Here is an 18,333-nt window from a genome sequence, read left to right as displayed (position 1 = left end):
GATAGAGATGGAAAGGTCTAGGAAGGGGAGGGAGGAGTCTGAGAGTCCAGGTGAATTTCAGGTCGGGATGGAAGGTGTTAGTAAAGTTGATGAACTGTTCAACCTCCTCGTGGGAGCACGAGGCAGCGCCGATACAGTCATCGATGTAGCGGAGGAAAAGGTGGGGGGTGGTGCCAGTGTAGTTGCGGAAGATGGACTGTTCCACATATCCTACGAAGAGACAGGCATAGCTGGGGCCCATGCGGGTGCCCATGGCAACTCCTTTAGTTTGGAGGAAGTGGGAGGATTGAAAAGAGAAGTTATTCAGGGTGAGGACCAGTTCAGTCAGTCGAAGGAGGGTGTCAGTGGAAGGGTACTGGTTGGTGCGGCGGGAAAGGAAGAAGCGGAGGGCTTTGAGTCCTTCGTGATGGGGGATGGAGGTGTACAGGGACTGGATGTCCATAGTGAAAATAAGGCATTGGGGACCGGGGAAGCGAAAATCCTGGAGGAGGTGGAGGGCGTGGGTGGTGTCCCGAACGTAGGTGGGGAGTTCTTGGACTAAAGGGGACAGGACCGTGTCGAGGTATTGGGAGATGGGTTCGGTGGGGCAGGAGCAGGCTGAGACAATGGGTCGGCAGGGGCAGGCAGCTTTGTGGATTTTGGGCAGGAGGTAGAAACGGGCGGTGCGGGGTTGTGGGACTATGAGGTTGGAGGCGGTGGATGGGAGATCCCCTGAGGTGATGAGTTCATGGATGGTCTGGGAGATGATGGTGTGGTGGTGGGAGGTGGGGTCGTGGTCAAGGGGGCGATAAGAGGAGGCGTCCGCGAGCAGGCGTTTGGCCTCAGCGGTATAAAGGTCAGTGCGCCAAACTACCACCGCGCCTCCCTTGTCTGCAGATCACCTCAGGGGATCTCCCATCCACCGCCTCCAACCTCATAGTCCCACAACCCCGCACCGCCCGTTTCTACCTCCTGCCCAAAATCCACAAAGCTGCCTGCCCCTGCCGACCCATTGTCTCAGCCTGCTCCTGCCCCACCGAACCCATCTCCCAATACCTCGACACGGTCCTGTCCCCTTTAGTCCAAGAACTCCCCACCTACGTTCGGGACACCACCCACGCCCTCCACCTCCTCCAGGATTTTCGCTTCCCCGGTCCCCAATGCCTTATTTTCACTATGGACATCCAGTCCCTGTACACCTCCATCCCCCATCACGAAGGACTCAAAGCCCTCCGCTTCTTCCTTTCCCGCCGCACCAACCAGTACCCTTCCACTGACACCCTCCTTCGACTGACTGAACTGGTCCTCACCCTGAATAACTTCTCTTTTCAATCCTCCCACTTCCTCCAAACTAAAGGAGTTGCCATGGGCACCCGCATGGGCCCCAGCTATGCCTGTCTCTTCGTAGGATATGTGGAACAGTCCATCTTCCGCAACTACACTGGCACCACCCCCCACCTTTTCCTCCGCTACATCGATGACTGTATCGGCGCTGCCTCGTGCTCCCACGAGGAGGTTGAACAGTTCATCAACTTTACTAACACCTTCCATCCCGACCTGAAATTCACCTGGACTCTCAGACTCCTCCCTCCCCTTCCTAGACCTTTCCATCTCTATCTTGGGCGACCGACTCAACACAGACATCTACTATAAACCGACTGACTCCCACAGCTACCTGGACTACACCTCCTCCCACCCTGCCCCCTACAAAAACTCCATTCCATATTCCCAATTCATTCGTCTCCGCCGCATCTGCTCCCAGGAGGACCAGTTCCAACACCGCACAGCCCAGATGGCCTCCTTCTTCAAGGACCGCAGATTCCCCCCAGACGTGATCGACTATGCCCTCCACCGCATCTCCTCCACTTCCCGCTCCTCCGCCCTTGAGCCCCGCTCCTCCAACCGCCACCAAGACAAAACCCACTGGTTCTCACCTACCACCCCACCAACCTCCGCATACAACGTATCATCCGCCATCATTTCCGCCACCTCCAAACGGACCCCACCACCAAGGATATATTTCCCTCCCCTCCCCTATCAGCGTTCCGCAAGGACCACTCCCTTCGTGACTCCCTCGTCAGATCCACACTCCCCACCAACCCAACCTCCACCCCCGGCACCTTCCCCTGCAACCGCAGGAAATGTAAAACTTGCGCCCACACCTCCACACTCACTTCCCTCCAAGGCCCCAAGGGATCCTTCCATATCCGCCACAAGTTCACCTGTACCTCCACACACATCATCTATTGCATCCGCTGCACCCGATGTGGCCTCCTCTATATTGGGGAGACAGGCCGCTTACTTGCGGAACGCTTCAGAGAACACCTCTGGGCCGCCCGGACCAACCAACCCAACCACCCCGTGGCTCAACACTTTAACTCTCCCTCCCACTCCACCGAGGACATGCAGGTCCTTGGACTCCTCCACCGGCAGAACATAACAACACGACGGCTGGAGGAGGAGCGCCTCATCTTCCGCCTGGGAACCCTCCAACCACAAGGTATGAATTCAGATTTCTCCAGTTTCCTCATTTCCCCTCCCCCCACCTTGTCTCAGTCGGTTCCCTCAACTCAGCACCGCCCTCCTAACCTGCAATCTCCTTACTGACCTCTCCGCCCCCACCCCACTCCGGCCTATCACCCTCACCTTGACCTCCTTCCACCTATCCCACCTCCATCGCCCCTCCCCCAAGTCCCTCCTCCCTACCTTTTATCTTAGCCTGCTTGGCTACTCTCTCTCATTCCTGATGAAGGGCTTATGCTCGAAACGTCGAATTCCCTATTCCTGAGATGCTGCCTAACCTGCTGTGCTTTAACCAGTAACACATTTTCAACAGGACGTACTTCAGAAATTCACCAAAGATCTTCAGACAGCACATTCCAAATCCATGATTACTTCTATCTGGAAGGACAATGGCAGCAGATAAATGGGAATACCAGCACTTTCAAATTCCCTTCCAAGCCTCTCACAATCCTGACTTGGAAATATATCACAGTTTCTTCACTGTTGCTGGGTCAAAATCTTGGAATTCCCTCCCTAATGGCATTGTGGGTCAACCCACAGCAGATGGACTGCAGTGGTTAAGAAGGCAGTTCACCACCACTTTCTCAAGGGATGGGCAATAAATACTGGCCGACCAGCGACTCCCGCAACCCACAAAATGAATAGAAAAAGTGCACAAGGTGCACAAGAGCTGTCAAGTTGTTCAGCTTGGCTAGGGTTTCTCCAAACTCCAATCTCCTGGTTGCACTAAATTTTGACTTCTTGTTACATCTAATTGTCTATTTTTTGAAAAAAGCTGAGTGAAAACTGACTTTTGAACTGTGGTTCTGTGACTTTGAACTGTTTAGAGTGACATATTAAAATAGGGGTCAACCCTGGACCTCAACTCTTTGTAATGATTTGGCTGAAGGGGGCCAAAAGAATATAGCTAGATTTACTGATGCCACAAAGATAGGTAGGAAAGTGAGCTGTGACGAGGACAAAAGGAGCCAACAAAGAGATCTAGAGAAGTTAAATGAGTGGGCAAAGATCTGGCAAGTGTAGTATAATAAATGCAAGAATACAAAAGTTTAGTTTCAATTAGGGAATTGGTGAGAGCGCATCTGAAGTACCGTGGAAAAGTGCTGGTCACTACTTACAGAAGGATGTTAAAACATTGGAAGCATAATATCTGGAATGAGTAGATTGCCTTATGAGGTAAGGCTAGAGGACAATGCCTGTATCCTCTGGCATTTAGAAAAGTGTTAATTAACTTAGATCAATTAAGTAATTATTAGCTATTAATTATTTAAGAGACATAATCCCTTACATATAAGAGGCCAAACTGGCCATAAATGGGTCCAGGCAGCGGGCCGTGGAGGAGGTCGTTATGGCCAATTGCCTGCCCCTCTTCTGTGGTTATGTTCAAGCCCAGGTGTACCTGGAGAAGGAGCATGCGGTGTCTATCAACACCCTCGACATTTTCAGGGAGAGGTGGGCACCGCAGGGAGTGGAGTGTTTTATTTCCCCTTCAACTCTATTTTGATTTAATCCCTGCCCTCCCCCTCTCTCTTTTTTGATCACACAGTATTGCCCTTTGATGAGAAGGGCATTGCTTGTCACTGGCCACCCGGGTGTTTCCTTTCTTCCTGGTGATGGTGAAATATAAATAAAGATTTACATACTTGTTGTTCTTTACTGTGTCATACACCTGCACGCACGACATAAAGAAGAAGAAAAAAATCCATACTTATAAGATTCTGAGGAAACCTGTCCAGGTGAACATCAAAGAATGTTTCTTCTGGTGGGAGATTCTAGAACTAGTTTAAAGATAAGGGGATGCCCATTTAAAACCAGGTCAGAAGTCACACAACACCAGGTTATAGTTCAACAGGTTTATTTGAAATCACAAGCTTTTAGAATGCTGCTCCTTCGCCAGGTGAAGTGAATTGGGGTATGCAGGACTAGATTTCAGATTAACATCTGATTTTATTGGTTGGCAAAGCAGATTTGATGAGCCTGAAAGCATAATCTTGTTCCTTGTTTATATGTTTGTGCTCTCAGAGCACCCTGCATTTACTTCCTGACAGAATGAAAGCAGTGGACCATCCTGACCTGAATGCTACAGTCTCTAGCCGACAACTTCTCTATAGAATTAAACACAGAACTGAAATAACTCATCAGAGGCCAACATCCCAACATCCATCCCAACATATATATAAATGCATGAACTATGGAAACAGCATTGCCTATCACTGAGTCAAGCATTTGGGGCCCAACATTCCCGACATTCATCCTTCTTACCAGCCAAGTGTCCCTGATGTAACCATATTAACAGCTCATATTCTAAAACATCCAATGTGCTAACCTCATTCCAATCACGACATTCCTCTGACTCTTGAGTCCACAGACAAGGGGTGGTCTGATTCCTTTGAGAGCTTCCTCCGGCATGTAACACCAGGTCAGGTTCTTCTAACATGGAAACCAACAGAGGAAGCATGTAACAAACCGGAGTTTGCTTCTTGCACCTGGAATGCCTTGGTAGACTTCCAATCCCTTCTTCTGAAGGCAGAAGCATCAAGGCCTATTTCCGTCATGTCTGTCTCTGATTCAGAGGACTTCACAATGTTTGAGAGAAAGAATGAATTAATGAGACTGAAGTATTTATGAAGGCTTTAAGGTGCAGGGTGGATTTTGCACTCGTAATCTGCAAATTTGCAGCTTTCAAATGGTCTATGTACTTATTCAGGACAGTTGGACCAACCCAAATGAAATAATTGCACACAGACCAGTATCTTGTCAGCACATCACCCTTTATTTACATGTATACGTGTACATTGGCTATGGCCAACCAGCTTGGATTCCGTCCCTGAAGCAGGGAGACTCTGAATTTGCTGTGTATATTTTTCTTTTCCCACAGCACCTGTGTGGATGTATGTATGTGCAGGGACTCAGAGAAGACATCATGTGCAAAAAACTTTATTCAATATTTACACCAACAGGAAAACACCGATGTGGCCATGGAACCAGTACCAAGCATAGCCCAATAATGCTTACGTGAAATAAGTGAAGGGGACAGTAGGGATTGAATCAAAATTAAAGTGGAATTAGAGGGGGAAATAAGGCACTCCATCCCCTGTAGTGCCCACCTCTCCTTAAAGGCATCTAGGGCATTGGTGGACACCACATACTCCCTCTCCAAGGACACCCAGGCTTGAACACAACCATGGAAGAGAGGCACGCAGTCAGCTGAAATGACATGGCCAGAAGCAGACCCACAAGAAGATCCTCCGCACCCCTTGGCATCAGGTACTCAAATATCAGGAGCATGGGACGGAAAAGCAACCAAAAAGAGAGCAAAAGGTAATTAACTGAAAAGGGAGTACAAATCCCCACAATCAGTATACACATGGTCCTCAAACTACACTGTACTGCAAAAGAAATAGTTGGGCTGGGAGTCCATGAACCATTGCAATCTCTGGTTGCAAGGGATTGCTGCATGCAACATCTTCCATCCCAGATCCCTAAGGTGAAAGAGAGAGCCCCCATGAAGAGACCCCTCCAATGGAATCCCCACAGCCTGGTGGTAAATGGGCACGCCAAGGTGTATCCAAATGGTGGATGAGGGAGAAGAGGTGGCTAGAACATAGAACAATACAGCACAGAACAGGCCCTTCGGCCCTCGATGTTGTGCTGACCTGTGGACTTTTCTCAGCTCGTCCCCTACACTATCCCAAAATCATCCATGAGCTTATATAAGGATTGTTTAAATCTCCCTAATGTGGTTGAGTTGACTACCTTAACATTCCACGCCCTTACCACTCTCTGTGTAAAGAACTTGCCTCTAACATCAGTCTTAAATCTATCACCCCTCAATTTGTAGTTATGCTGTCTTGTACAAGCTGATGTCATCATCATAGGAAAAAGTCTTTCTCTGTCTACTCTATCTAAATCTCTGATCATCTTGTATGTCTCTATCAAATCCCCCCTTCTTTCCAATGAGAAAAGACCCAAGTCTCTCAGCCTTTCCTCATAAGACCTTCGCTCCAGACCATGCAACATCCTGGCAAATCTCTGCACCTTTTCCAATGCTTCCTTTTTGTAATGGGCCTACCAGAACTGTACACAATATTCCAAGTGTGGTCGCATCAGCATTTTGTGTAGTTGCAACATGATATTGCAGTGCCGGAACTCAGTCCCTCTACCAATGAAACCTAACACACTGTATCCTTCTTAACAGCACTATCTACCTGAGTGGTAACTTTCAGGGATCAATGCACATGGACTCCAAGATCCCTCTGCACATCCACACTACCAAGAATCTTTTCATTGATGATGTACTCTGTCATCCTGTTATTCTTCCCAAAGTGCATCAACTCCCATTTAGCTGCATTGAACTCCACTTGCCACCTCTCAGCCCAATTCTGCAGTTTATCCAACTCCCCCTGCAACCTGTAACATTCTTCCAAACTGTCCACTACTCCAAGGACTTTAGTGTCGTCTGCAAATTTACTAATCCATCCAGCTATGCCTGCATCCAAGTCATTTATAAAAATGACAAACAGCAGTGGTCCCAAAACAGATGGGCGGCACGGTGGGCGGCACGTGGGCGGCACGGTGGCACAGTGGTTAGCACTGCTGCCTCACAGCGCCTGTAGACCCGGGTTCAATTCCCGACTCAGGCGACTGACTGTGTGGAGTTTGCACGTTCTCCCCGTGTCTGCGTAGGTTTCCTCCGGGTGCTCCGGTTTCCTCCCACAGTCCAAAGATGTGCGGGTCAGGTGAATTGGCCAAGCTAAATTGCCCGTAGTGTTAGGTAAGGGGTAAATGTAGGGGTATGGGTGGGTTGCGCTTCGGCGGGTCGGTGTGGACTTGTTGGGCCGAAGGGCCTGTTTCCACACTGTAAGTCTAATCTAATCTAATCTACAAAAGATCCTTGTGGAACACCACTAGTAATTGGACTCCAAACTGAATATTTTCCATCAACCACCACTCACTGCTTTCTTCCAGAAATCCAGTTTCTAATCCAAACTGCTAAATCACCCTCAATTCCATGCCTCTGCATTTTCTCCATCAGCCTACCATGTGGAACCTTATCAAAGGCTCTACTGAAGTCCAAGTATACCACGTCAACTGCCCTACCTCAGCTACATGCTTGGTCACCATCTTAAAAAACTTAATGAGGTTTGTGAGACACGACCTGCCCTTGATGAAACTATGTTGACCATCTGAAATCAAATTGTTACTTGCTAGATGATTAAAAATCTTATCTCTTATAATCCTTTCCAAAACTTTTCCTACAACAGAAGTAAGGCTCACTGGTCTATAATTACCTAGGTCATCTCTGCTGCCCTTCTTGAACAAGAGCACAACATTTGCAATCCTCCAGTCCTCAAGTACTAAACCTGCAGACAATGACAACTCAAATATCAACGCCAAGGCTCTGCTATCTCCTCCTTAGTTTCCCTGAGAATCCTCGGATAAATCCCATCTGGCCCAGGGGACTTGTCTATTTTCACTCCTTCTAGAATTGATCGCACCTGTGCATAACTAACCTCAATCCATTCTCATCTAATATCTCGTGCCTCATTCTTCTCCCCTACAATAATCTCCTTTTCCTGAGTAAACGCCGATGAGAAATATTCATTTAGTATCTCTCCGATCTTTACAGGGTCAACTTATCAACTTCCCGCTTCTGTCTTTGACTGGCCCTCTTCCTACCCTAATCATTCTTTTATTCCTCACATAGCCATTGAAAGCTTTAGGGTTCTGCTTTATTCTATTTGCTAAAGACAGCTCGTCCTCTCTTTGCTCTTCTTAACTCTTTAAATCCTTCCTAGCTGATCTGTAACTCTCCATCACCTCATCTGTACCGTGTTGCCTCAACAACACATAAGCCTCTTTTTTGTTAACAAGAGATGCAATTTCTGTAGTAAACTATGGTTCCCTTCCTTTATCACTTCCTCCCTGTTGACGGGACATACCTATCAAGGACATGTTCCTTAAACCAGCTCCTCATTTCAATTGTCTGCATCCCCTGCATTTTGCTACCCCATTCTATGCATCCTAATTCTTGCCTAATCGCATTATAATTGCCCTTGCCTCATCGATAACTCTTGACCTGTGGCATGTACTGATCCCTTTCCATTGCTAAACTAAATGCAAGTGAGTTATGGTCACTCTCTCCAAAGTGCTCACCTACAACTAAATCAAACACCTGGCCTGGTTCATTACCAAGCATGAGATCCAGTGTGGCCTCCCCTCTTGTCGACCCTTCGACATACTGTGTTAGGAAACACTCCTGTACACATTGGACAAAAACTGATCCATCTGACATACGAGACATATAACATTTCTAATCGATGATGGTGTGCAACTACAGTTAATAAAGGGCCCACTGTTTTGCTTCCTTAAAAGACATATAACGTACATTTCAGATTGTTGGGCACAGACGTCCAGGGGAAGTACAGGAGCCTGGGGCCATTGTGAAAGTTCATTCGTGCAGGGGTTATGCACAGACTGGATTTCACTGCACACCTGAGCATCCTTCGACTGGTATACAATGTCAGATCCAAGCAGTGCTGTTTTAAGGCATTGGATGCCAGTGGTTACAAGCTGGATGTCTACCGTCGCCCTAGATGCCAATTCCTGCTGCAGTATTCAGACCAGGCCCCCACCACCCAGTATATCCCAAACCCTGCTCACCCCAACTGCTGCGGTCCTCTGCCAGCCACTCGAACCTGTGATTGTGGAAATGCAGGTTCCTGAGCGATGGCTCTTTGACAATAGCCTCTACTCCTGCCAGAGCGTAGGCCTGGCTCAAGTCAACCAGAAGTGATAAAAGTCAGACAGCATCCTGAAGGCGACCTCCAAACCGTCACAGCCAATAAACAGGAGCGGTGTGTCATTGTTGTGGTTACACACCTGGTAGGAAAAAAATGTTGGAGGAGGTTCATCATAAAGATATCACTACAAGGTCTGATGGAAAATGCCGATGCACTGCCAGCAACCTCCTCAATCCAGAGATTCAGAACCAGTGTCATGACCCAGTGCATCTATTTGCCCCAGAGGTGTATGTTTATGACAAAATCATGAGGAGGGAAATCTACTGTTTATGTTTTTTATGCCCCTACACTACTGCCATACAGCAGTTGTGCTTACTTTTGCCCGCCCCATGTACATGCAAGACAGCGAAAATACTAGGGTGTGTGAGTAACTTTATTAATACTTCACCTCCAAGAAAAACATCCATGTGGCCAGGAAAACAATAACTCGCAGACCCCGGTCATGTAATGCCTACGTAAATGAAAAAGTGAAGGCGAAGGTACAGATTAAATCAAAATAGATTGGAAGGGGAAGCAAGGCATTGCACATCCAACGTTGCCCTCCCATCCGTAAAGACCTCGAGAGTGGTGATGGACACCATGTGCTTCTGCTCCAGGTACGTCCAAGCATGAATGTAGCCACAGAGAAGGGATGGTAGTCAACCAAAACAAGCCCCTCTACGGCCCACTGCCTGGACCTGTTAAGCGTCAGATTAGAACATAGAAAAATACAGCGCAGTACAGGCCCTTCGGCCCTCAATGTTGCACAGACCCAAGCCCACCCAACCTACACTAGCCCACTATCCTCCATGTGCCTATCCAATGCCCGTTTAAATGCCCATAAAGAGGGAGAGTCCACCACTACCACTGGCAGGGCATTTCACGAACTCACGATTCACTGAGTAAAGAATCTACCCCTGCAAATGTGTTGCTGGTCAAAGCACAGCAGGTTAGGCAGCATCTCAGGAATAGAGAATTCGACGTTTCGAGCATAAGCCCTTCATCAGGAACCTTAAGGGCTTATGCTCGAAACGTCGAATTCTCTATTCCTGAGATGCTGCCTAACCTGCTGTGCTTTGACCAGCAACACATTTGCAGCTGTGATCTCCAGCATCTGCAGACCTCATTTTTTACTCAAAGAATCTACCCCTAACATCTATCCTATACCTACCTCCCCTTAATTTAAAGCTATGCCCCCTCATAAGAGCTGACTCCATACGTGGAAAAAGGTTCTCATTGTCAACTCTATCTTAAACCCCTAATCATCTTGTACATCTCTATCAAGTCACCCCTAAACCTTCTTTTCTCCAATGAAAACAGCCCCAAGTGCCCTCAGCCTTTCCTCATACGATCTTCCTACCATACCAGGCAACATCCTGGTAAACCTCATCTGCACCCGTTCCAGTGCCTCCACAGGGCAGCACGGTGGCACAGTGGTTAGCACTGCTGCCTCACAGGGCCTGAGACCCGGGTTCAATTCCCGCCTCAGGCGACTGACTGTGTGGAGTTTGCACGTTCTCCCCGTGTCTGCGTGGGTTTCCTCCGGGTGCTCCGGTTTCCTCCCACAGTCCAAAGATGTGCGGGTTAGGTGAATTGGTCATGCTAAATTGCCCATAGTGTTATGTAGGGGTATGGGTGGGTGGCGGGTTGGTGTGGACTTGTTGGGCCGAAGGGCCTGTTTCCACACTGTAAGTCTAATCTAATCCTTCCTATAGTATGGTGACCAAAACTGCACACAATACTCCAGATGTGGCCACACCAGAGTCTTATACAACTGCAACATGACCTCAGGACTCCAGAACTCAGTTCCTCTACCAATAAAAGCCAGTACACCACATGAATCACTTCACACTTACCCACATTGAACTCCATTTGCCACCTTTCTGCCCAGCTCTGCAGCTTTTCTATATCCCGCTGTGACCTGCCACATCCTTCCTCACTGTCAACAACTCCATCGACTTTCGTATCATCCGCAAACTTGCTCACCCAACCTTCTAGCCAGCCCCTCCTCCAGGTCATTTATAAAAATGACAAACAGCAATGGTCCCAAAACAGATCCTTGCAGAACACCACTAGTTACCGCACTCCAAGATGAACCTTTACCATCAACTACTACCCTCTGTCTTCTTCCAGCCAGCCAATTCCTAATCCAAACCTCTAACGCACCCTCAATGCCATACCTCTGTATTTTTTGCAGTAGCGTACCATGGGGAATCTTATCAAACGCCTTACTAAAATCCATATACACCACATCTACTGCTTTACTCTCATCCACCTCCTTAGTCACCTTCTCAAAGAATTCAATAAGGTTTGTGAAGCACAACCTGCCCTTCACAAAACCATGCTGACTATCCTTGATCACATTATTCCTATGCAGATGTTCATAAATCCTATCCCTTACAATTCTCTCTAAGACTTTGCCCACTTGAACAAGGGAACCACATTTGCTATCCTCCAGTCTTCTGGCACTATTCCTGTAGACAACGAGGACATAAAAATCAAGGCCAATGGCTCTGCAATCTCCTCCCTTGCTTCCCAGAGAATCCTAGGATAAATGCAAGGCCCCTATTTTCACCCTTTCCAGAATTTCCAACACCTCTTCCCTACATACCTCAAAGCCATCCATTCTAATTAATTGTGACTCAATATTCACATTGGCAACAATGTCCTGTTCCTGAGTGAATACTGACGAAAAAGTATTCATTCAATGTCTCCCCAATCTCTTCAGCCTCCACACACAACTTCCCACTACTATCCTTGACTGGACCTATTCCTACCCTAGTCATTCTTTTATTCCTGACATACCTATAGAATGCTTTTGGGTTTCCCCTTATCCTACCAACCAAGGACTTTTCAGGTCCCCTCCTTGCTGCTCTTAGCTCTCTCTTTAGATCCTTCCTGGCTACCTTATAACTCTCAATCGCCCCAATTGAACCTTCACGCCTCATCTTTACATAGGCCACCCTCTTCCCTTTAACAAAGGATTCCAATTCCTTATTAAACCACAGCTCCCTCACACGACCCTTTCCTCCCTGCCTGATAGGTACATTCTTATCAAGGACACTCAATAGTTGCTCCTTGAACAAGCTCCACATATCGATTGTGCCCTTCCCTTGAAGCCTACTTTTCCAAGCCACACATCCCAAGTCATGCCTCACCGCATCATAATTTCCCTGCCCCCAGCTATAACTCTTGCCCTGCAGTTCACACTTATCCCTCTCCATCACGAGTAAATGTCACCGAATTGTAGTCACTGTCCCCAAAGTGCTCACCTACCTCCAAATCTAACACCTGGCCTGGTTCATTATCCAGAACCAAATCCAGTATAGCCTCACCTCTTGTTGGCCTGTCTACATATTGTGTCAGGAAACCCTCCTGCACACATTGGACAAACACTGACCCATCTAACGTACTCGAGCTATAGCTTTCCCAGTCAATATCTGGAAAGTTAAAGTCCCCCATAACAACTACCTATTACTTTCACTCTTCTCCTGAATCATCCTCGCAATCCTTTCTTCTGCGTCTCTAGGACTATTAGGAGGCCTGTAGAAAACGCCTAACAGGGTGACCTCACCTTTCCTATTTCTAACTTCAGCCCAACTACCTCAGATGGCGAGTCTTCATCTATCGTCCTTTCCATTGACAAGCAATGCCACACCTCCCCCTCTTTTACCCCCACGTCTGACCCTCCTAAAACATTTAAACCCTAGAACCTGCAACAGCCATTCCTGTCCCTGTTCTACCCATGTCTCCGTAATAGCCACAACATCGAAATCCCAGGTACCAACCCACGCTGCAAATTCACCTACCTTATTTCGTATACTTCTCGCATTGAAGTATACACACTTCAAGCAACCTTCCTGTTTACAGGGACCCTACTTCGATATTGATGCCATGTTCCTAACCTCCCTACACTCAAGGTCCTGCACCCTAAAGCTACAGTCTAGGTTCCCATGCCCCTGCAGAGTTAGTTTAAACCTCCCCAAAGAGCACTAGCAAACCTCCCCCCAAGGATACTGGTGCCCCTCAGGTTCAGGTGTAGACCATCCTGTTTTTCGAGGTCCCACCTTCCCCAGAAAGAACCCCAGTTATCCAGACCCTCCCTCCTGCACCATCCCTGTAGCCACTCATTTAACTGTTCTTGCTCCCTATTCCTCGACTCTCTATCACGTGGCACGGGTAACAAACCAGAGACAACAACTCTGTTTGTTCTAACTCTGAGCTTCCAACCTAGCTCCCTGAAAGCCTGCCTAACATCCTCATCCCTCTTCCTACCTATGTCGTTGGTGCCAATGTGGACCACGACTTCGGGCTGCTCCCCCTCCCCCTTAATGATCCGGAAAACACGATCAGAAACGTCACTTACCCTTGCACCTTGGGAGGCAACATATCAATCGTGAGTCTCTCTCTCGGCCCCGCAAAACCGCCTATCTGTGCCCTGAACTATCGAGTCCCCAATAACTATTGCTCTCCTCTTCTCCACCCTTCCCTTCTAAGCAACGGGGACAGGCTCCGTGCCAGATGCCTGAACCCCATTGCTTACCCCTGGGAAGTCTTCCCCCCCACAAGTATCCAAAACGGTATACTTGTTCTGGAGGGAAACGACCACAGGGGGTCCCTGCACTGGCTGTTTCCTCCCAGTCCCCCTCACTGTACCCATCTGTCTGCGATCTTTGGAGTTACTACTTCCCTAAAGCTCCGATCTATGACCCCCTCTGCCTCCCGAATGATCCTAAGTTCATCCAACTCCAGCTCCAGTTCCCTAACACGGTCTTGGAGGAGCTGGAGATGGGTGCACTTCCTGCAAGTGTAATCAGCAGGGACGACTATGGCATCTCTCACCTCAAACATTTTGCAAAGTTACATTGCACTGCCTTCACTGCCATCCCTCTAAAAGTAACCTTTAAACAAACTAGGTCTAAAGAATAGAACAAGCAAAATGCAGCACAACGGGTCTTATAATTAGGTTAGAGGAGGATGGCGGATGGGAGGCACTACCCCTGTAGTGCCTCGGGTTCCTCTCCTGCGCACCTTTATAGGAAAAACCTAACCAGGTAAGCTTGCGCTACGCCATCTTCCGGGTCCACTCCGCGCTTCTTAAAAAAAAACTTTTAAATTTAAACCGTTAAAAAAAACGTAACCGCATCTACAAAGAGACACCGCCAAACAGCCTTTACCTGCTCCACCGAGAGAGTGAGAGCTTGGGTTCTGGATTTGGCATCAGAGTTCCCAATACCATTTCACCCTCTCCCCAGATGCGGGAAGATCAGACTCAGCCTGGTGTAAGGTCTTCTACCCATTAGCAACTCTGCCAGCACTATCCCTGTAGTTGCATGAATGTCCAAGCCTCCAGACTTGGAGACCAAACATGCATACAGTCCTACAATTAAACAAGAACTGTGACAACTTGGTATCTAGTGTTATGTACCAGTCCAACCCACCTACAAAATATTCAGAAGGTAGTCTAGACCCAAACTGTTTCTTATTTTAAAAAAGGTAAATGTTAGATGTTGTATTCCAGATGCAATTTGATTGGCCAATAAACCGCATTTAAAGCAAAGCATACTTTATTCATTCATTATACTTAAAACAACAAAAGAAAGGAGGAATTGGAATAACAACTCTACTGAAAAACTTAACAAATAATAGATGCAGTAACTATTATGAATTAACTGTTCCAATATAGTAACATCCCATAAATTCACCCTTGGCCAAATTCAGAAAACATGGTCGTACATGCAAATTCAGCAGCCCAAGAGGAAAGAAAAGATAAAATTTAGAGATGTGAAGCAGCTGGGACAGTTTTACTGCACCTTCCAATCCTGCTGAGGCTGAAAAATGTGTTGCTAGAAAAGCGCAGCAGGTCAGGCAGCATCCAAGGAGCAGGAGAATCGACGTTTCGGACATAAGACCTTCTTCAGGAATCCTGCTGAGGCACCAGCAACAACCGCTGAAAACAAAATTCTGGTTCTATGTAAGTATCACACTCCCACTTTCTGTCCATACCCCTTGATCCTTTTAACTGCAAGGGTCACATCCAGCTCTGTCTTGGATAAATGAATAAACTGGCCCTCAATAGCTTTCTGCAGTAGAGAATTCTAGAGGTTCAAAATTCGCAGAGTGAAGAAATTCTTCCTCATCTTCCTTCTTATTCTTAGATTGTGACCCCTAGTTCTGGACTTTCCCAACATCAGGAATACTCCTCCCACACCTAGCCTGTCATCAGGAATTTACGTGTTTCTATTTGTCAGAATCATTGGCGACCTTTAAGCGGCAATTGGATAGGTACATGGATGGGTGCTTAATCTAGGATAGATGTTCGGCACAACATCGTGGGGCCGAAGGGCCTGTTCTGTGCTGTATTGTTCTATGTTCTCTATGTTCTATATCACATCCTGCCTCATTCTTCTAAATTCCAGCAAATACAAGCCCAGTTGATCCATTCTTACTTTATAAATCAGTCCTGCCATCCCAGAAATCAGTCTGGTGAACTTTTACTGGACTCCCTCAATAGCATGAATGTCCAAGCCTCCAGACTTGGAGATCAAACTTGCACACGGTTCTCAAGGAGTAACCTCACTAAGGCCCAGTACAACTGAGTCCCTATTCTTATACTCAAATCCTCTCGCTATGAAGACTAGCATGGCATTAACTTTTATCACTACCTGCTACACCTGCATGCCAAGTTTCAGAAACTGTTCAAACAAACATCTCAGTTTCTCCTAAGCTACCATCATTCAAATCATAATCCGCCTTCTTGTTTTTGTGACAAAAGTGGATAACCTCACAGTATTTGCTCTGTCAACCTCACATCCAGCATTTGCTGCATATTTGCCCATTCAGCCAGCATTCAAAGTCATTCTACAGCCTCTTGAGTATCATCCTCACAGCACACACTACCACTCAACTCCCAATATACAAATTAGGAGATATTGCATTCACTTCCTTTATCCAAACCTGTATTATATATTGTGAACAGCTGGGGTCCAAGCACTGAACCTTGTAGTATCTAGCCTGCCACTCTGAAAAGGACCCATTTATTTCAACAGTCTGCCAACCAGTTCTCTATGCATGTCAATACAATGCCTCCAATACATGAGCTTTAACTTTGCTTACTAATCTCTTGTGTGGGACCTTATTCAAAAGCCTTTTGGATGTCTAGACACACATCACCCACTAATTCAACCTTGTCTTCTCTCTTGATCACATCCTCAAAAAATTCCAGAAGATTTATCAAGCATGCATTCCTTGTGGTTAACAAGATTAAATCAAATGCAAGGTGAGAAAACTAACCATTTGCATAAAAAAGTGGCTAGAAGGGAGGATATAAAATGCAGTAGAGGAGGGTTACTTCCCTTGTGGAGGATAGTGCATTTAGAGTCTGCACTCTGCTACTGTAATTGAAACTGGAAAGCTGGAATGGCAACACCTGTTTGTAGCTGAGAGCAGCTGGAGCTGATTGAGAGGCAAGAATAGCACAACAGGTCAGGCAGCATCCAAGGAGCAGGAAAATTGACATTTCGGACAGGAGCCTGATGAAGGCTTGGCAGGGGTGGTCAGTGCCCCCACCATTGTCACTGGATTGAAGATGTATAGGAAGGTAATATTCTTCCGGAAGTTTAGATCAGAGTGGTGCTGGAAAAGCACAACAGGTCAGGCAGCATCCGAAGAGCAGGAAAATTGACATTTCGGGCAAAAACTCTTTATCAGGAATAGAACGTCTAATCCTGACAAAGGACTTTTGCCCGAAACGTCAATTTTCCTGCTCCTCGAATGCTGCCTGACTTGCTATGCTTTGCCAGCACCACTCTGATCTAAACTCTGGTTTGCAGCATCTGCAGTCCTCACTTGTCTATATGCTTCCTGAAGACTGAGTGGGCAGTGCACCTCTCCCTGGAGAAGGGGCTTACTGTCGGTTGGGAAGTTCTTGCCTGTCTACCCTCTGGAAATAGTTTTTCAGAGGGTCATTTTAATGAATGTCCTAGTCTTTGTTCCATTTGGGCTCCTTCTCCCCCACTTTCGCCAGCGTGGGGAGATGAAGTTCGGAATGGTGCTGCTACTGCTCAGTCTGAAAGACTTCCACCTGAAACATGTTCACTTCTGGTGACAGGTATTCATCTGCCTGGCCTCGCTGGAGGTCAAGCATGAGTGCTGCTTATTGGATGTTCTGGTCAGTGAAGGGTGTGCAGTGTCATGCCCAAAAGGACATGGGGCACCTCTGGAGGAATTGGTTCTAAGGTTGCTGCCAACACCAGAACAGCTGCAGCTTGCATCATCAGCTCCCTCGCAACCCACCTCCTTTCCCCCCACAGGAGGGAACTACCTCGCTTTCGACACCAGTAGGGTAGAAAAGAGTGTCTGCAGGGGAGGAAAGCCAGGGAAGAAGACTAAGCATTTAGGGGTGACCTCCCTGGAGGATTCCCAGGTGACCCCGAGGCCACTGGACCCCAGCCTGGTGAGGGATCTCTCGCAAAGTAAAACAGTCCCAGGTCTGTCAGGAAGGCATGGGATTTGAAGCTCAGCCTGTGGCCTGTGTGAGTGAGCATATGGTGCCTCAGTATCCCCTGGTCTGTCCTACATAACAGGGATGAGGGAGTAGCATCCCCAGGAAACCCCTCTCCCTCCTTGATAGGCAGACTTCTTCCTGGGTCACCAAACTAAAAACATACTCATCCCTGCAGTCCACCACAACTGGAGCAAGCACCTCAGTGGCTGAGGTGGATGTGTTCACTGAGGTCTTGCTCATGCCACAAACACTGGAATGCTTTTAAATGCTGCTTGCGCTGGTTGTGGACTAGAGTGGTGACAGTTACCCAGAAGCACCCTGGATGGCAGTGATGAAGGAGCAAGCCTCCTTGCTCCCTCTCTCGCCTTTCTGATGTTGGGGAACTCCGTACTTGCTGGGGATCTTTTCCTAGATATATCTGGGAATGGAGGAGATTTCTGAACTGCCAACCAGGAAGTTTTGTGGCCTGGAGGAGACTGTCTTCTACTTTGTGTGAAGTGCATTTGTCTGCAAACTCCTTTTTTTTAGTTGTTTTTTGAATTG

Source organism: Hemiscyllium ocellatum, chromosome 10 (assembly GCF_020745735.1).
Source record: "Hemiscyllium ocellatum isolate sHemOce1 chromosome 10, sHemOce1.pat.X.cur, whole genome shotgun sequence".
Lineage (NCBI taxonomy): Eukaryota > Metazoa > Chordata > Chondrichthyes > Orectolobiformes > Hemiscylliidae > Hemiscyllium > Hemiscyllium ocellatum.
Note: the sequence above shows the minus strand (reverse complement) of the source record.